Here is a 20,863-nt window from a genome sequence, read left to right as displayed (position 1 = left end):
TTATCAACAGTGTATTGTTAGACTGAGAGGCTTTCAAGGTCTGTATAAGGTGATTCTTCGTTAGAATGATACACAGGTCAAGTTGGTGCTTGACAGAGAAGCCACAAGAGTAGAGGCCACAATGAAGGAGTTGGAAAGGGTGTGCGGGGTGCTGGGAGAAGTGTAATGTAGACTACATGGAATCACTGAATAGACTCAAATAGAGTATTTGGCATGGAAATATAGTGAGGGTAGTAAAGCTGGGAATCTCCTCCTCTGCAGGTGTGAAAAAGCTCAAATTCCCTTAGCAGCAATATGTAAACATGTTGAAACAATTGTCCATACACAAGTAGAAATAAATAATATGCTGTCTGCTTTCTGCAAAGTCCTATACGAAACTAAAGTTACTTGCACACCTGAAAAACAAAAGACATGTGTACAGGGTGTTCACTTGAAGGCTCTCACGTGAGCAAACCGCTCAACTTGAAACCCTCTTCTCTCGACAGCCGAAATTTGAACTATAATTCTGTGAACTAGCTTATGGCAAAACCAAAGGTAGTGACGTTCTCCTGATCAAATTGTATGCAGCCTACCAGGACATACTGGCTCCACAGCTATTAGAGATGCATGTGTTCTTGAGAAGTGGCAATGCAGCCCCACTGCAAGAGAAACACTAATTGTAGTGCTGTAAAAAACACTCAAGGACCCACATGACACAGCCTCTTTCTGCCCACTGTTGATGCTGACTCTTGACTGTAAGATACTAGGCAAGGTACTCACACCCAGAATAGCATGAGCTCTACTGGATTTGGTGCACCCTGACCAGTCAGGATGTATGCCCATTACCTCGGCAATCACCTGATGATGGCCAAAATGCCAGTGGTGTTTGCAACCAATGTGGAAAACCCCATAGATACCCAGGTTAGGCGTACCTATTTTCTGTATTAAATGCGATAAGATTCAGAAGGGAAATCAAGAAGTGTGTAAAACTATAAACCTATAGTACTCCTACCTGATGCCACAAGTATGAAAGAAGCAGAATAATCTCTAATTCCCGGGGAATTCAGAGACGCGCAGGATCAAACTGGCCTGTAGTGCAATCAGGCAGTGTCCGACTTGCTGATCTGACAGGTCAATATGGGCCAATTTTTTAGCAGTTTGTGGGCCTGTTTTATGACCTGTTTGGCCTTTTTTTTTTACAGTTAGTTTCCCCAATATTAAAACAAACATTGCCTGCTACAAGTTCAAATCTATGCAGACTTCAGCGCCTCTCAAAACATTCATACAACTTGTTTTTACAAGTTCAAAATGGCCCCAATTTGCAAACATGAGCCATTCTTTTAGCTATCTAATTTAGAAATAGGGACCACTTTTATTTTGAACCGGACCTATTTTCTGCCCCAGCCCAACACTGACGAGACAGGAATGTCCCTTATCCCCACTCCATTCACCAGGCCTTGAAGCTGATGGCAAAGGTAGTCAGCAGAGAACGACATGAGAGGGTAATAGTGTTGAATGGCTACCGACAGCCTTGTCATATCCTTATACATGGATTACTGCCAGTGCTTCATATGAGCCAGTGGTTGGCGGTAGGGGGCACCGGCACCTATTTTCGGGGACCGGCGCTTATTTCTCCTCATCAGAATTTTTCCAAGACAGAGGGGAAACGAATCTAAGGAAAGACTGAGGAAGAGAAATGCAGACAATACGTCACCATGAGAGAAGGCACAAACCTGTAAGAGGGAGATCACTGGGCATGGAGTGTCTGGCAGCGAATTAAAGAGGCCTGAAGTGGATTCAGGACTGCTCACCCTTAGTATTTGGAAAGCTGACATTTTATAGCGCCACCCGTGGCTATCTGAGCAGTGCGTTGGGCACCGGCACTTATTATTTAACAAATAAAGCACTGTGTACTGCTTTAGCTTAGCAGCGCAGGCATGGATCGCATACCACGTATGTTACTAATTGAAGGAAGATTACGGTGCAATATCAGGCAAAGGGTAAATAAAAATGAGTCTTGTCTGTTATGCGACCACAAAATCCCAGATCCGAACATAGCGTACCCATGCTGCCTCTAAGAAGAGAACTGCAAACCTTTCAGTACATGGAGAACCAAATATATCACAGCAGGGAATGTTTATAAAGCAATCTCAGTGAGCAGAAAGTCCATTAAATTCAGGAAGAAACTACCGCTTTCAGTGAAGGGCAGACTTTTACTCCCAAAATATGATCTTACTGCCGTGCTCTCGGTACTATTTTTTTCTATGCACACCAATAAAAAATCCTTAGAAAATATTTAAAATGCCAAACACCAAAATACAAAATATCTTTATTTGGTATTAGCAAGAAAACCATAAAAGATCACATGAATAATACAGCCAAAAACTTCATAGATAAAAGAAACACGTTTAGAAAATAACAGCAACTTTAACAAATAAAACCGCATCGTGTAACACACAAAATCTTTCCCAAGCGTCTGATAAAAAATTACCCAAATGAATACAAGTAAACACATCAGGTAATAGCATTAGATAAAACAGAGCAGGACGAACTTGCGCAAAATATGTTTCAGCAAACAAAGATGCAATAAAAGACTTGCACAGTCTTTTGTAGAAAGTACAAAACATGAGAAACTGCAACGTGTCCTGTGCGGAAAGTTTATCACTGCTACATGGGATGAAAATAGAGCCGTAAGAGTTGCCATGCGTAATTGCTAGCAAATGGTGAAATAACTTTAGTCGAAAACACATCAAAATATAAGGATGTTGATCCGACATATTAAAAGTAAGGTACAATTAAATTAAAAGAGTGGTCTTGAAAGGTATGTAGGCTCTAACAGATGATTTATCCCTGGCTGAAGAGTCTATCACTTCTCCTCTAATCCCAGAAGGCTCTCCGGGTCCATGAGTAATCAGTTGCAATTAATAGCTCCGGGTGATTAAAAAAATCTGATCGGCTCAAGTTAGGGCCCAAGTTAGTGAAACTGTCCTTGATATATCTGATCCATGGGATGCTAAGCGCACGGTCTAAAGACAGTCATTTAACACTAAACAATCCACACCGATATCCAAAGAAGAACGGCCTCTCTAACCGATGCCGACTTCCTCGTGCATGATAAAGGAAGGTGAACTCTGGGGCAGGGAAAGAAGCCTTCCCAAAAACCTGTTCTCCTAAACTTGTAGGGGAGGGCACATTAACGTCTCCCCAGACATCACTACTATATGCTACAATAATAACACATATTGCCCCCTAGACCTCTTACATGGCCTTGGTTGTTTTGTGCCCAGCCTGAATGCAAACTCAAACACAGAAGCAACCCTCCTCAGAAACATATGTCCTCTGGCAGACATCAGGGGAGATCAAGAAAGCAAGAGTCAAATAAGATTCCCAAATAAGGGAATACTGTGACTTGACTAAGGAGGTTGCCTTTTAGTCAATATGGTCTAGATTTAGTAGTCCGAGATCTGACCACCATATTGTGGGACTTTGTAAAATTGGTCCTCAGATCAAGATTGCCCATGAATTCAACAATAAATTCCATAAACTCCACATACGCAATGCGGTACATGAAATGAGGACAGCATCGTCTACATAGGGTAATATGGGGATCGGGCGAGGACCAATTTTAGGCATGTTCCTTCTTATTTCTATCTGCGTCTTCTCTAGGTTGTTAATATATAATGTAAATAAAAAGAGAGTCAAAGTACAGCCTTGACAAACCCCTCGTTTAAGTTTAAAGTGCTAAGTGCATTCCCCCCTCACCAAATCAGGCTGAAGCCGGCAGATTGAAATGGAGGTCACGTTAAAAAAAAAAAAAAACTAGGTGGTGATCTGCCCCTAAGCCCAACATGATGGTCCAGAGCTTTTCCCTGTTGACCCTGTTAAAGGCTGTGCTTAGGTCCATAAATGCAAGATGCAATCTCCCTTTTTGGCAATCGTATATTTATCAATGATCAGATTCAAATTAAATCCTTGGTCAATGGTGCCTAAGCCTGGGCGAAAGCCACACTAAATATCAGAAAAAATGTTCTGAGTCATAGCCCAGTCCACTAATCGTTCAATAGTATGCAGCCTACAATTTTAATGGCAGAGCTAATCAACGAGGTATGCCTGTAGCACTTTGGATCTTAACGGTTGCCTTTTTTTTTAAACGAGGGCAATCACATTGGTGGACCAAGCATCAGGGATGACAAATTCACAACCGCATTCAAATAAAGAGTTATAGGAGGAGCCCAAAAACCAGTATAAGATTCGAAGAGGTCAAGCGGGAAGCCATTGGGGCCAGGGCCCAGTCTTACAGAAGCACTAACAGGCATTTCTGACCTCCTCTAAGGTGAAAGTAATGGTGGCATATGATTGTTCAATCAGGCCAACATGAGACGTAGAGTTGAGAGCATCATAAATTGATTCAAAATGTTCGACCTATTCGACAAACGGTGTACTGTAAGGCAGGATCAACAGATGGCTGTAAAATTGGATGGTTTACAATTCGCCACAACTTAGCTCTGTCTCTCAAATGGCTAGCAGCAAACAACTGTTATCAGGCTTCCTTTCTCAATAATTGCTTTCACTGTTGTATAGTGCCTTTCTAAGATGTACGACATGCTGAAACCCAATTATGATTATTAAGGCTCACGATAAATGCCTGCATAAGAACTTGTTGGGCCCTGATTCCCCTAAATGAATTTGTGGTACTATTCAGAATTTTTGGAGTGCGCTTAGTGACCATAACCCTATTTTAGTTTCTCTTTGTTGGGATTCAGTTACCTGCACTAAGGAGTAATCTTTCCTTGCAAGGTCGGCGCTTGAAATGGTACACAGAAGTTTTATAGAGATTTATTTAGGACCTGTTTTGTTGAGATTGATGCACACAAACGCACGACAGCACCCTCACCAATACACTCATACCACCACATCCACACCCACAACACACACCATGGCACCCACTAAGCACCCCCGCTTCACAGACAGGGAGCTAAGGACCATGGTGGACGAAATAGTCAAGGTCGAGCCACAATTATTTGGGGCCCAGGTGCAGCAGACAACAATCGCCAGGAAGACGGAGTTATGGCAGGGGATTGTCAACAAGGTCAACGCAGTGGAAAACCATCCACGCACTAGGGACGACATCCACAAGAGATGGAATGACCTGGGCGGGAAGGTGAGGTCAATGGCATCCAGGCACAACATCATGGTAAAGAAGACTGGTAGAGGACCCCCACCTACACCCCTTGACTACACCGACTGGTAGGAGAAGGTACTGGCCATCCTGCACCCGGAGGGCCTAACTGAACTCACTGGAGGACTGGACTCGGGTAAGTCAACTACAATTACTTCATATCCACCACACCTGTAATGCATGTACTACCCCACCCTTCCCACTACCACCAGGACCACATCCCCACCCAGGCTACAAAACCCACATCCAGTCACCCTGCATGCCCACAAACCCACTAACAGGCCCCCATCCTTTTCCCTGTGCACAGTTACCTACCCCTGCAAGGTTTCACAATGGCACTACAGCACCCACAATGCACCTCCACCCCCACGCAAAATTAAAGGATAATTCCACGAAAGGACCATACATGGCACGACAGGGAAATAAAAGCACAAAATACGGCAGAGCTGTGCATCCGTTTCTGAATTAGTACATGTAACATACATGTCCATTCCCCCCCACAGGCACCACCACCCATGCCACCCAGACGGAAAGGCCAAGGAGTGCCAGCGCCCCACACAGAGGCCCCACTAAGGAGACTGGAGAGGGATGTATGGAAAGTGATGAATGCCCTGGCCCGTCACACAGTCCTGGACTGTCTCCCTCCAGCAGCCCCACCCAGGATACCACTGACAGCCCTACCACCCAGCCACCACCATCAGCTCTGGCCAAACAACCCCACACCAGTGTCTCCTGGTCACAGACTGGCGGACCACATGTACAGAGGCCAGAGACTCCACCCACCAACAAGCAGGATGATGACCCGAGTGCAAGTGAGACTGCCAGACCTGTGCAGGGGACACAGGCACAGGGGGGCAAGGGCCAATGGGAGGGCATCAGTGGCTCAGGGGGGAAGACAAAGGATGGATGCTGCAGCCCCAAAGGTGATCTCAGAGGTCCTGGGAGCATACCACCATACCTAGGACAGGATGGGCCAGATCCTGGCCACTTTGGAGCAGAATCAAAGGCTGTAGATAGCACACCACCAAGAGGCCATGGAGCAATGGAAACAACTCAATGCCACCATGGCCACTATTGCAGGGGTGCTGCAACACCACTACCCTATCCAGCCAGAGACCTCCACCCACCTGCAACCCCTACCACTAGCCAGTACACTGCCCTGCCATCTACATCCACAGCAGCAACTGGACTGGTGGCACTACCTGAGGACACACAGGAGACCAGCACCCCTAGCCCGGTAGCCCAGCTCCAGTCACTCAAACATGCCCTCAGACCCAGAAATGGCACTGGAACACCTGCCAAGACCAAGGCCCCCGCTAAGAAGTGACTCTGCCCTGAACTGTCTCTCATGTGTGCCACTGTGCTACCTTGTTGACCTGCCACTACCAACACACCATCTACCAAGGGACAAATGGACCAATACCCACTGCCACCAACAGCTGAGCCCATGTTCCAGAGTATGGATATGCACTATGAGCCCACTCCATATCACTGTACAGCGATATAACAAATCTGTGGCACCTACTAAAAACACATCTGCACCAAATCGTATGTCCTCTGTCATTATGAGTTTACAATTGTGAGTGTGTATGCATTAACCAGTCAATTTCGTATTCATACCTTTATTGCAGGAGGGGATCCCACGCACTGTAGTGGCTGAAGTAAGTCACAATGTACACAATATTGGGTTCCCTGGCACATGCCATGCCAGTCTTCAGTTAACAGTGTCAATGAGTACACACACCACATCACCAATCACATGAATCAGGCTGACACTATGCAGTGAAGAGAACAACATCCGTAAACAGTACCCCATAGTCACTGGAAGTATAGGCAGATCAGCTGGTTCCTGGAGTTGATATCTTCCCCCTCTTCTTCCTCACCATTACTGTCATACCCTCTCTGAGGTTGCAGGTCTGGTTGGACAGCACTCTCCTCCTCTAGAAGGGGGATAGCTTTCCTCACAGCCAAGTTGTGTAGCATGCAGCAGGCCACCACTATTCTACACACCATTTCAGGGCCATAGCACAGGGATCCCCCAGAGAGATGGAGGCAACAAAATCTAGCCTTCAGGAGTCCTATAGTTTGCTTAATCACCCTCCTAGTACGTCCATGGACCTCATTATGATTCCTCTCTGCATCTGTCCTGGTATTCCTTACAGGTGTCAGGAGCCAGTGCAAGTTGGGGTAGCCAGAATCACCTGAAAAAGTTGGCGAAGGAGCACTTTAACACACTGCCATTACTTGCATACAGGCTGGTTGTCAGCTATGTACTGATCTAGTGTCAAACACACTCACCTATAAGCCATCCTCTGTCCCCTTGTAGTTGTCCCATCAAGTGTGGGACACAGCTGTTTCTCAAGACAAAGGAATCATGGACTGATCCTGGAAACCTGGCATTGACATGTGATATGTACTGGTCAGCAGTACACACCAATTGTATGTTCATGGAGTGAAAGTTCTTTTGATTCCTGTACACCTGTTCATTCACTCTTGGGGTTATGAGAGCAGTGTGGGTTCCATCAATGGCACCTATCACATAGGGGATGTTAGCAAAGGCATAAAATCCAGACTTGATGGCAGGAAGTTCAGCCCTTTGGGGGAACTGAACATATGTCTGCAGGTGTTGGACGAATGCATCCAGGAATTTGGACAGGATGAGGCTAAGCATTGGCTGTGAGAACTCTTCACTCATGCCCACTGTCACCTGAAATGAGCTGGTAGCCAAAAAATGGAGTACAGATAGCACTTCAGTAGAGATGGCATGCTGTTTCCGATTAGCCGGTCTCAGTGCAGGATCCAGTAAAGCACATAGGTCATGGATTGTTGCACGATTGAGATTGTAGGTGACAATGATGCAACGTTCATCCATGGTTTCCAAATCAACAAGCGGTCTGTACACAGATGGTGCCCTCCCTCACCACATGGGTCTGGTGGGAGGAGGAAAGAACACATATGAGGGGCACACATACACGTGGAACACATGTTGTTACTGTATTAATGGATGTGCAAAACATAGATTACACACACAGACGCTATGTATTATGTACAACATCAGGCGCATGTGTGCAGAGACAACTCTTCTGTAATGGCATCCCAGTGTGGACACATTTCCTAAGACGGGTGCATGTGAGGATCAGACACTCATGTAAGCAAGCGACTAAGGTCAGAGACTTGAAGGCCCTGAATGGGGCCCCTGGCCAGGATATGTTTACGTGGTGGTAGCAAGATGGCAGCCTCCTGCCGTCCAGGTTTGAGGGAGTGGCATCATTCTGCTGGCGGTAGTCGTCATGGCGGAAGGCAGTGTTCGCCGCCATGCACCCAATCATTGGATTACATGGTTGTCAATGGGGAACCTGGGCCTCTCATGATCGCCGCCGGCAGTGCGGAACATACGCCATGTTGTCATATCCTTGAAACTTGACTCCTGATTCCTGTGTAGGGCAGTACTCCACTGAGTGTGCTGCTGTGTCCTGACTCTGGTCCCTGAAATGGCACGAATCACAGGGGAATGGGCCACGGCCTTCACCACGGAGGAGCTCAAGAAGTTGGTGGGGGGTCCTACCCCTGTATGCCAAGTTGTATGGGCGACCAGAGGAGCAGGTGAGTTGGCTGCTGTCTTCCTTGGATGTGTGTGATGGTGGCAGATGCCTGTATGCATGTGTGTTCGATTTGTAACTGCACAGCCATAGATTGTGTGGCATGTACTGTTTGTGAGTTGGTAACATGACTTTTTAAAATGTCCGTTCCATAGGGGCCGACATGTCATCTGTATTAGGAGCACACATACTGACATCTGTTTCCTGCTCTGTGTGTCCCATGCAGGTCAGCGCCCATCAGAAGAGAGGACTGTGGCAAGCCATCGCCAAAAAGTGCGGACCCTGGGGGTCTACAACTGGCGGAGCACCCACTGCAGGAAGCAGTCGGAGGACCTGAGGACCTGGGCCAGGAAGACCGGCGAGGCCCAGCTGGGGAAGGTCTCCCAACGCGGAAGCGGTGCCCGTCGGACCCTGACACCCCTAATGGCCTGCATTCTGGCGGTGGCCTACCCGGATTTGGATGGGCGCTTTAAGGCAGCACAGCAGCCACAAGAGGGTGATTACCAACGCTGTTGTAATACTGTAGTGTAGCCATTTTAAGTATAGCTCCATGCACGTTAGTTTAACATACTAGGCCGCTGTGCACTTTGCCCTAGATATATTTTATTCAGCTTTGCACTGTTATTTTACAATAACCAGTTTTTACGGTCTTGTTTTAATTTCTTCTATCACACTGTTTAGCTTAGTTCAGCACTGTGTTCTCAAATAATGCATTCTTGATCGCCCTGTGCTTCAGTCAAGGCTACAGTCTGGTACATTGCCAGTAAAAGTGGTAGAAGTTTAGTCTCCAGCATTCGTAGAAAATACACATCCTTACGTAGGGACTTTTTCTTAGAACATCTGTGTGTTAGTTATAAAAACACTTTCTAGTCCTAGTACACGTCAAGAGGGAGATTCCAGCCAGGGACCCACAACTGTATGCTGAATGCCCCGTTGCAGATGCTGATGCAGATTACAGGCCTTTGCTCAGGTATGAGGGTCGATGTCCTCCCGGGGGAACCTGAAAGTCAGGCTTAGAGCTTAAGATGCTGTGCTCAAAAATATAACTTAGAGAGAGAATAACCTAGCAGCACTATGATAGCTTTATTCTTGTGCTTCACTCTCATCGTCACTATTTTAACATTACTGTGTTGTGTAGTTCTGGTTATTGCAGCTCACGATTTGCTATCGAAACTGCAGTCGTTTTATTTAACCAATCTTTAAAACTTATACTGCCTTTTGTCATTTCATTATGAGACCGCACTGTGAATGAGAGAACCGGTTCTGACCTGAGTGACCACGACTTCCCTGAGAAGTACTGATATGTCATGCGCTCGGCTGCCCAATTGTCTCTACCATTTGGGAGAGATGAGGCACTGCTAGTTAGCTGGGGCAAAACCCGGATTTGGAGTGACAAGCGTCATCTACCGTGGGCTAGACTCAGTCCCCCACATCGTGGATGATCTTGTTGCTCAAAATCCAGTAGTCTCATTAGGATAATGAGAGCCTACGCAACAATACTACTTTGATGGATGTGTTTGGTTGCTGTGGTATGTATGTTGTCTAGTGCCAGGCACTCGATAGGTGTGTTCCTGCAGTCCTGCCCCCTCATAGACCTGGGATGGTGTGGGGCAGGTGTGGGCGGTCCTAATAGGCCCATGGGGGTTCACCTTTCTGTAATCTTGGATGCTTTGTGGGCTCATTAACTAGTGGGTGCATTGGCTGGGCATGGTCCTCCATGTGTGTACTCCACACAGTTTCTCAGGTCCGTGTGTCCTGTCGGTAATGGTGTGTATTCTGGGGTAGTGGCCACTAGTCAGGGACACAGTCATGACTATTGTTGTAGCTGCTGCGTGTAGGTGTGTGAACTGGATGGGAGTATGTGTGAGCCAGGGATATACATTCATTCAGGTGTTTACAGATTTCTCTCATGTTTTGTTTCTCCACCCCTGTGCTCTTGTTTCCTTTGTGTACATCAGCATCATCTGGCGAGGGAGCAGTGGCACCAGCGAGTGGGGATGCAGCGGCCCACGGTTCCAAGGAGGCAACTACCACTGGCGGTAGTGACTCTGATACCTCCTCCGATGGGAGCTCCCTGGTGGTGGTGGACCATAATGGGCCCAACCATTCTATGTCATCTTCTGCCACCCCCCATGCCATCTCTGCCCTCCCAGTTGCTCCCCACCGAGTTGCCCGTGCCCAGTCACCCAGGAGGGTGGGTGTCTCCTTCTTCCCAGGCACCTCATCCCCTGCCCCAGTCAGCCCTGCTGCCCTCACGGAGGAGGCTATTGACCTCCTGAGGACCATCTCTGTAGGGCAGACAACCATTGTGAATGCTATCCAGGGGTTAGCATCCCAGATGCAGCAATGCAATGCAGGCCTGAAAGGCATTCACAGTGCCATGCCTGGCCTACAGAGATCTTTTCAGGCTCTGGCCTCCTCTTTGATGGCAGCCAGTGTCCCTGGTCTATCCGTCCCCCCTCCCACCACCTTTACCCCTTCCAGCACCCTACTCCCTTCACCCAGGCTGAGAGTCTTTTCAGGCTCTGGTCTCCTCTTTGATAGCAGCCAGTGTCCCTGGTCGTTCCACCCCCCCTCCCACCACCTTTACCCCTTTCAGCACCCCACTCCCTTCACCCAACCCAAGCACATGTCCAGACAGCCATGCACACACTTCAACACACAAGAAGGACACAGACAAACACAAGCACCACACTTCCCACCACAGGCATACACACCCAACATACAAAGGCACACACAACAATATCCACTTTCCCCACTGTGTCCACCTCACCTGCCTCCCTGTCTGTCACCTCAACATGCACACCCAAAAGCTATGCACCCTCAGTCACTGCTGCTGCCCCCATTCTTGCATTCACCACAACATCTGACATCCAGTCATCCACCCCATACACCACACCTGCAATCACCACAACTACATTGACAGACACATGCAACACACTCACCGGACCTGCAGACACCCAGACAACATCCATGTACACTGGCAGCCTGTCTTGTCCCACTGTGTCCACCGCCCTCCCTCCCAAAACACTCAAACTTTTGCAGCCCTCCACACAACACACATCCACCACACATCAGCACACTTTACAGGCACCTGCATCCACGTCCGGCACAACTACACCTGGTACAAGCACTCCCTCAACCTCTACTCCCAGACCTTCTTCCAAATCCTCCCAACTGCCCCTAAGAAGCTTTTCCTCTCCTGTGTTGACCTGTTTGAACCCACTGGCCCACCCCGTATCGTCCCTAAATGTGCCCATCTCCTTGCCCAGTCCACTCCTTCCACGTCCAAGTCCACCCCAGTCTGCCCTTCCCATTCCCGTGGCCCTTCCCCAGGGAGGAAGAAAACCCATGTTGCCCCAGGTCCCTCTGCCACCCCCTGGTCCAAGCCCAAACCCCCTCCACCTCCCAAACCTAAGCCCAAGCCCCCCCCTTCCAGACGTAAGTCCCCACCCCCACCAACCTCTGCCCCTGTTCCCTGAGGTGTCTGGCTGCCCCATTGATGTCCCTTTACAGTGGAGTACCCTGTTCACATGTGGGATTCAAGTCCGGCCTATTTCGGCCCTTCAGGATATTCAGAATGGACTGGCCAATGGCCTTATTTGGAGATTACATTTTTCTAGTGTTATTAAACTTTGAGTGCCCAGTGGTGCTGTTGGCACAATATGGTGACGTGGTTCATTGTTTCATTGTGGGGGGGGGTGTTGTGCACATGCGTGTACTTTGGTGCAGGTGTTTGTTGCCTTGTGTCAGGTAAGTACATCTTATTCTGGTGTCTATGGTGTGGGATGGCGTGAGGGGTTGGGAGTGCGTTGCAGGGTGGGTGGGGTGGATGTGTAACTGTATCCTTTCTTCCCATGTATACTAGGTTGCGGTACTTCCCGTCGTCGTCTTCGTCGGTGGTCATGGTCGTGGAGGTAGATGGCAAGGAGCAGCACTGGGCTTATTTCCAACTCTCTCTCCATGTCTAGATTGGCATGTTGGTGTGTACCTCCGGTGAGTGTTTCCTTTTATTTAGTTTGTTTCCGCCATGCTCCTGCCCCAAAACTGACAGCGGTCTTGTGCTTCATTATTTGGTGGGCGGGTGGAACCTTTCCGCCGGCCTGTGGGCGGCCTCCTCCGTCCTTTCGCCACTCCAATGATGGCAGTGTGTGGATGGACCGCTACTTGTTTCTCATGTGCTTCATTATTTGGCGGTCCGGACCGCCAGCTTGTTGGCGGTAGTTACCGCCACCGCCGGCGTGCGGCATTTGCGGCCATGTTCATAATGACCACCGTAATGTCCATTTCAGTTGAATATGTGGTATCTGTAAATTACAGTGCACTTCTGCTCAATGCTTCAGTAATATATTTGCAAGAGTGTGCTCCAAAATACAACACTAGCTACATACTACACCCTTACCACTCTACACCATTTCTTGCTTTAAACATTTGCTAAACATGTTATTGGTGTGACATGTGAATTGTCGTCAATCCCTATAAATTCTGCGATGTGACATTGATGGCAGCACCCCCACTTAGAAAACTGTTCCAGTACCACGGAGAGGCACAGACCTCATGCACTTGTTCTAGGCTTGCCAGGAATTATCTGAATTCTGGAAGACTGTAAGAGGCCTCATCACGGAGCTAGTGGGTAAACCCAACCTGCAGAACCGAGAAACCTGATTTCTGGGATTAAAGGCAGGGTTGAGGAAGACAAGACTACTGAACAAATTTGTGAACCTGGGTGGCTTTAGGCTTCATAAAGAGATAAAGGGCAATTCAATTGACAATAGCACCACAAACTAGCTGGTGGGTGAGGGAATTGTTGAAATGAGAAGAAGTGGCAAACACAGCCGTTTTTGTGTAACAAAGGGAGGCAGTGGGACATATGAGGGTAATGATCTGTGAAGAAATACTGACAGCACTAGCCAGAGAAAACAATGACAGACTTTATTAACATTAAAACCCAACTACAAACAGAAACACATACTGGTTAACACCTGTAGGCCACGACGTGATTGATGCGACTCCCCACCTATGCATACAACTCTGACTCACACACAAACAGAACAAGACACCAGCACTGCGAAATGTGATGCATCTAGGGTTAGTCTAACGCATACTACTAATGTAGCCACATCCCTGTAGGGATTGGATATTATCAGGCACAAGTGGCACTTGGCCAACCCAAACTGAGCAAATAAAGCTTTCCATGCTCAAATGTCTCTTCACGCATCTTCTGACCCAATATCTCTGCGGCACTGCAGCACATGAAATACGCCCTTGATCACCGGAGATTGGTGATCATACCACTTAGTTACCATGTTCATTCATTGGTTGAAACTGCATGTGAGTGGGCCCGTGGTGTATCCCTCCTTCCTCAGGAACGTGATATAACAATCTGTGATCTTCTATAACAATAGTATTAGATGTTGTGTATTGATATATAATGCTGTACAACCTTAAATGAGATCACAATAATATTTCACTGATTAATGTGCACTGTACTGTTTTTAAAAATCAATAAACAGTTTTTAAAAACTTCAGTGTTTGCAATAAAATAGTCTTCTTCTGATTTTGTTTCCATAACTGTCTTCTTTCAAGGTAGAACTTAAATCTGCAGAGTATGCTACAAAATGACTCATTATTATTACTCTCATCATTATTATTGATGGAGATCAGATTTTACTAATAAATTAGTGGCATAGAAGTTAGAATATGGCGACTTATAAATCTTAGTTCGAAAGTCTAACAGAGAAATTAACATGAAATGTAAAAATGTGTATGTTTGAATTATGACCGACATAGGGGGTCATTACAACCCTGGCAGACGGTGTTAAAGCGGCGGTAAGACCGCCAACAGGCCGGCAGTAAACAAATTGCAATTACGACCGTGGTGGAAACTGCCAACAAAGACAGCCACTTTAACACTCCGACCGCCACAGCGGTACAAACAGCTTGGTGGTCACCGCCAACAGACAGGCCCACACTATTATGAGAGGCCAATCCGCCACCTTTTCTGGGGCGGATTCACCGCGGATAAAAACACGGCGGAAACAGGAATTCCGAAGGGAAAACGCTCACCTCTACACACCCCACGAGGAACGAGGACACCATGGAACCGGAACTCCAAATTCTACCTGCGATAGTCTTCCTGCTCCTCTACCAGGCGCACGAACGCCGGCGGCGAAGACCACGGTGAGTACTGCACCTACGACACAGGGGAGGCAAAAAACAGGGACACACAAACGCAACACCCCCACCCCCATCCTCACCCACTACAACACACACACGTAATACATGTTGATACATTACAGTTACACCCCCACAGCCCCTCGGAAGAATGCAAAGACAAAAGGAAATGAGTGTAACCATTGTAATATATTAAAATCCAGTACTCAAAAATATATATACACTATAAAAAAATAAATACACCAATAATATAAGTCCAGGTATTGCACCATTTATAGTCGTGGACCACTGGGCACAAAATGCATGGGCGAGGCCCACACTCGATACCCGATCAAAACAGAGAGAACACTGCAGGGGCATGAGAGAGAAATACAACAGGCACCTCAGGGGGAAGGGAAGGGGGGGCACCTCAGCCGGATGAGTGCACGACGCCAGATCCACGAGGGGGCTCAATGCCCACTGTTCAATCCTGGGGAGTGCAAAGCCACAGTCTCTCAAGTCTCTCCAGTGGGTGGTTTGCCCACTGCATTATCCTGGGGAGTGCAAAGCCACAGTCTCTCAAGTCTCTCCATTGGGTGGTTTGCCCACTGCCATATCCTGGGGAGTGCAAAGCCACAGTCTCTCAAGTCTCTCCAGTGGGTGGTTTGCCCACTGCATTATCCTGGGGAGTGCAAAGCCACAGTCTCTCAAGTCTCTCCAGTGGGTGGTTTGCCCACTGCCATATCCTGGGGAGTGCAAAGCCACAGTCTCTCCAGTGGATAACAGTCTCCACTGGTTCTGGAGGGGGACTGGTGCCCAGAGTGCTTCATCCTGTGAAGGACAGAGGTAGTGGATGGATCTCTCCACTGGTTCTGGAGGGGGACTGGTGCCCAGAGTGCTTCATCCTGTGAAGGACAGAGGTAGTGGATGACAGTCTCCACTGGTTCTGGAGGGGGACTGGTGCCCAGAGTGCTTCATCCTGTGAAGGACAGAGGTAGTGGATGGATCTCTCCACTGGTTCTGGAGGGGGACTGGTGCCCAGAGTGCTTCATCCTGTGAAGGACAGAGGTAGTGGATGGATCTCTCCACTGGTTCTGGAGGGGAACTGGTGCCCAGAGTGCTTCATCCTGTGAAGGACAGAGGTAGTGGAAGGATCTCTCCACTGGTTCTGGAGGGGAACTGGTGCCCAGAGTGCATCACTCACCCCGTGACGGACCCAGTTGCGTCAGTGCCCCTGCCGCTCATGGGCTAGCAGTGCTTGAGTTGGCAGTGCCCTGTTCAGCGGTGCTTGATTTGGCGGTGCCCTGTTCAGTGGTGCTTAAGTTGGCGGTGCCCGGCCCAGCGGTGCTTGTGCTGGCAGTGCCCTGTTCAGCGGTGCTTGATTTGGCGGTGCCCTGTTCAGCGGTGCTTGAGTTGGCAGTGCCCGGCCCACCGGTGCTTGTGCTGGCGGTGCCCTGTTCAGCGGTGCTTGATTTGGTGGTGCCCTGTTCAGCGGTGCTTGAGTTGGCGGTGCCCGGCCCAGCGGTGCTTGATTTGGCGGTGCCCTGTTCAGCGGTGCTTGAGTTGGCGGTGCCCGGCCCAGCGGTGCTTGATTTGGCGGTGCCCTGTTCAGCGATGCTTGAGTTGGCGGTGCCCGGCCCAGCGGTGCTTGATTTGGCGGTGCCCTGTTCAGCGGTGCTTGATTTGGCGGTGCCCTGTTCAGCGGTGCTTGAGTTTGCGGTGCCCTGTTCAGCGGTGCTTGAGTTGGCGGTGCCCAGCCCAGCGGTGCTTGATTTGGCGGTGCCCTGTTCAGCGGTGCTTGAGTTGGCGGTGCCCGGCCCAGCGGTGCTTGATTTGGCGGTGCCCTGTTCAGCGGTGCTTGATTTGGCGGTGCCCTCTTCAGCGGTGCTTGAGTTGGCGGTGCCCTGTTCAGCGGTGCTTGAGTTGGCGGTGTTGGCGGTCCTTCATGGCCCAGCGGGGCTTGTGCTGGCAGTCCTTCATGGCCCAGCGGGGCTTGTGCTGGCGGTCCCCTCCTGGGCAGCTGGGCTGGGGCTGGTGGGGCCCTCCTGGGCAGCTGGGCTGGGGCTGGCGGGGCCTCCTGGGCAGCTGGGCTGGGGCTAGCGATGGCCTCCTGGACAGCTGGACTGGGGCTGGCGGTGGCCTCCTGGGCAGCTGGGCTGGGGCTGGCGGTGGCTTCCTGGGCAGCTGGAGCTGGCGGGGCCCTCCTGGGCAGCTGGGATGGGGCTGGCAGGGCCCTCCTGGGCAGCTGGGCTTGGGCTGGCGGGGCCCTCCTGGGCAGCTGGTCTGGGGCTGGCGGTGGCTTCCTGGGCAGCTGGGCTGGGGCTGGCGGGGCCCTCCTGGGCAGCTGGGCTGGGGCTGGCGGTGGCCTCCTGGGCAGCTGGGCTGGGGCTGGCGGTGGCCTCCTGGGCAGCGGGGATGATGGCGGTCTTCTCCGCCGTGAAGCACTTCCCAAACTTGCCGGGTTTCTTGTGGCCCTTCCCCACCTTGGGAGGTGTAACAGCTGACTCCACACTCCCACCGGGACCCCTGGGAGCGGCTTTGGTGGCTGGAGTCTTCCCCCTCTCCCGCCAGGCAGTGGCCAACTTCTGATGCTTCACAGGAGGGGGACTGGCTGTGCTCTGGCTCCGTGCCACACTGGCTGTCCTGGTGGCCGGTGCACTCCACATACCTGTGACAACAGGCACCACTGGTCCCGTAGATGTTGTGGCTGAGGTGCTACTTTGGGACCTATGAGATGGACGGTGTGAGGGAGGGGTGGGAAAAAGGTCAAGGCTGGACAGGAAAATTATTTTGGACACACTGGGACGGGTAGCTGGAGGGGGTTTGGGAGTGGAGGAAGAGGTGGTGGTAGTAGGAGGTGTACGTTTGGTGACTTTGGGTGCAGGTGCATGCGTAGGGGGCTGTCGTGAGGTGGATGGCTGTTGGGTGGGTGTGTGCCTGCGTTTGTGTATCTTGGGAGGGAGCGTCACAGACACACTGGGAGAGGACACAGGGGACGTGTGAATGGTAGTGGGGGTGGTGACTGCACATGAGCGGGGTGTGCTGATGAGGGACGTAGTGGCTGTAGAGGTAGTGCATGCAGGTGTGAGTGTAGACGAGACTGGGAGGTAGGAGGGAGACGACGAGGAGGGGGACACAGTGGAGGCAGTGGATGTTGGTGTGTCTGCATGTGTGTGTTGCTTGCGTGAGTGCCTGTGGGATGTGTGGTGCTTATGTTTGCCTGAGCTTCCCTTGTGTGGTGAGGTGTGTGCAGGCTGGTCTGATGGTGTGCTTGGGATAGGCAGAGGTACAGGGGATTGGGTCTGGGTGGAGGAAGTTGGAGGGGGGAGGCTAGAGACGAGGACAATGGCTGCCATCAGTGCTGAGGCCAGAGTTTGAAAAGCTCGGTGAAGGGCCGCCTGACCAGAATGAATGCCCTCCAGGAATGCATTAGTTTGTTGCAACTGCCTTTCTACACCCTGAATGGCATTCAAAATGGTAGACTGCCCAACAGTGAGGGACCTGAGGAGGTCAATGGCCTCCTCACTGAGGGCAGCAGGGGTGACTGGGGCAGGGCCTGAGGTGCCTGGGGCGAAGGTGATGCCCACCCTCCTGAGTGAGCGGGCACGGGGCAAAGGCTGAGGGGCTGCTGGGGGGGCGGTGCTGGTAGGGGTGGTGGCTGCTGTACCTGTAGATGCGGGGGACACAGATGTTGCCGCCACCACAAGGGAGCTCCCATCAGAGGACGAGTCCGTGTCGCTGGTGTCAGCTCCTGTCCCCGGCGTGGAGCTCCCCTCGCCCTCCGTCCCACTGGTGAATTCCGAGTCCGTAGTCTCGCCCTCCAGGGCCATGTGGGATGCAGCTCCCTCGTGCTCCGATGCCACTGCTCCTCCGCCTGATGATGCTAATGCACACAAGTATAGGAAGACCAAAAAAAGGGGGGGGGGGGACAGAAGAAAGACATGTTGAGTGCATGGATTACCACTACCGTTGGCGGACAAGACAGACACAGAGGCCCCCTGCACTACGCCTCACTCTTGGGCTCCACAGTGCAATTCCTGGGAAATGGCCTACAAGGCTATGGACGACATCTGCACACATAGATGACACAGGGGCATGAATAGCTGTACTTGGCATTCTACAGAGGTGGGGTGGGGGCCACAGGGCCATGCCTTACGGATGGGCCTAGCCTACGGAACTCGCCCTGGCCTGTGGAAACCCACAGCCCTCCTCCCCCACCCAGACAACTCCACTGCACGCAAAGTCAGCTGAATGAGAGTGTACTCACCCCCTTGTGTCTGCTGTGATGCCCTCAAGCGCCCATCCAACTCCGGGTAGGCCACCGCCAGGATCCTGAACATCAGGGGGGTCATGGTTCGACGGGCACCTCTCCCACGATTAGAGGGCATCCCCAGCTGAGGCTCCGCCGTCTTCTTGGTCCAGCGGCGAATGTCCTCCCATCTTTTCCGGCAGTGGGTGCTCCATCTGTGGTAGACCCCCAGGGTCCGGACGTCCTTGGCGATGGCACGCCAAATATCTTTCTTCTGGTGGGTGCTGACCTACATGAAATGTACAGGGGAAGAAGAGAACTCATTACCAACTGCACCGTCAAAGTGAGTGGCCCCCATCCCTACCCTTGCCATGTGGCACATGCACTCACCGTCTTACATGCACGCAGCACTCTGCCCCCTTCCTTCTTACATCCAGCCCTCTCCACACAGGCATAGCCCATACAGCATGCTCCCTGTGTACTTACCTGTTTGTCTGGAGGACCGTAGAGTAGCGTGTATTGGGGGAGGACCCCATCAACAAGCTTCTCCAACTCCTCCGATGTGAAGGCAGGGGCCCTTTCCCCAGACGCACGAGCCATTGTCTCTTCCAGACTGAGGTCACAGCAGCACTTGCAGTGTAGGTCCTCTCTTGTCGAAGATCAGGTATCGAATGATTGAAGTGATAGAAAATGTCGGTCACGTCCGCGGCGGTGCGTACCATCACCGCTGGCGTACATCGTCATTGGCTCCTGGGACCCATAGGGTCCAATGTTAACCAATGCAGCATTGCGCCGCGGTCTCCGACCGCCTACCGCGACGGTGTACAACGCCAGCGCAGTTAGCTCACATCCAATTGTCCCACTTTAGAGGTCAGGCAGCCGCCATTTCAGGGGCCACATGGCCTCATTTTCAACTGCGTCACACATACCTAGGCCTAGTCTCAACACACATACAGGCCACCTTTTGTGTATGATTGGTGTTCTGTGTAAACTGTGGGTACGTACCTCTGAGTTGTTTGACTCTGTGCTCGCTGTTGTCCTTCATAGGAGGAGATGGCGGCATCCTCCGGTGTACCGACCGTTGGTGGACCTGTCGACAATGGAGGAGCGACATTTGATAATCACCTACAGGTTTGACCGTGCCACAATACAGGAACTGTGTACCCAGTTGGAGCCAGACATGATGTCAGCAATCCGCCATCCCATAGGAATCCCCCTTCAAGCGCAGGTGCTGTCAGTGCTCCATTTCCTTGCAAGTGGGTCATTTCAAACAACTGTGGCCATGGCATCAGGAATGTCCGAGCCTATGTTTTCCAACGTATTGTCCAGAGTGTTGTCTGCCCTTCTGAAACACATGCAGAGCTACATCGTTTTCCCTCAGGTGGAGGATTTGCCTACAGTGAAAGGTGATTTCTATGCCCTGGGACATATCCCCAACATCATAGGTGCCATTAATGGGACCCATGTGGCTTTGGTCCCCCCCCCACAGGAGTGAACAGGTGTACAGAAACCGGAAGAATTATCATTTTATGAATGTACCGATGGTATGTTTGGCAGACCAGTACATCTCCCATGTGAATGCCATGTTCCCTGGCTCAGTGCATGACGCCTACATCCTGCGGAATAGCAGCATCCCTTATGTGATGGATCAACTCCAGAGGCACCGTGTGTGGCTATTAGGTGAGCCCCTGGAAGCAAGACAGT

At 50.5% G+C, this 20,863-nt stretch overlaps 1 protein-coding gene across 1 annotated transcript in view; it reads left to right on the top strand.

Moving 5' to 3' along the window:
• The window catches only part of RNF122 (ring finger protein 122), a 189,616-nt gene that overhangs the window by 45,625 nt on the left and 123,128 nt on the right, over positions 1-20,863 (top strand). The gene's annotated exons all lie outside the window — the stretch shown is intronic.

The sequence above is a fragment of the Pleurodeles waltl genome, chromosome 11 (genome assembly GCF_031143425.1).
Source record: "Pleurodeles waltl isolate 20211129_DDA chromosome 11, aPleWal1.hap1.20221129, whole genome shotgun sequence".
NCBI lineage: Eukaryota > Metazoa > Chordata > Amphibia > Caudata > Salamandridae > Pleurodeles > Pleurodeles waltl.
Note: the sequence above shows the minus strand (reverse complement) of the source record. Positions and strands in the feature narration are given on the sequence as shown.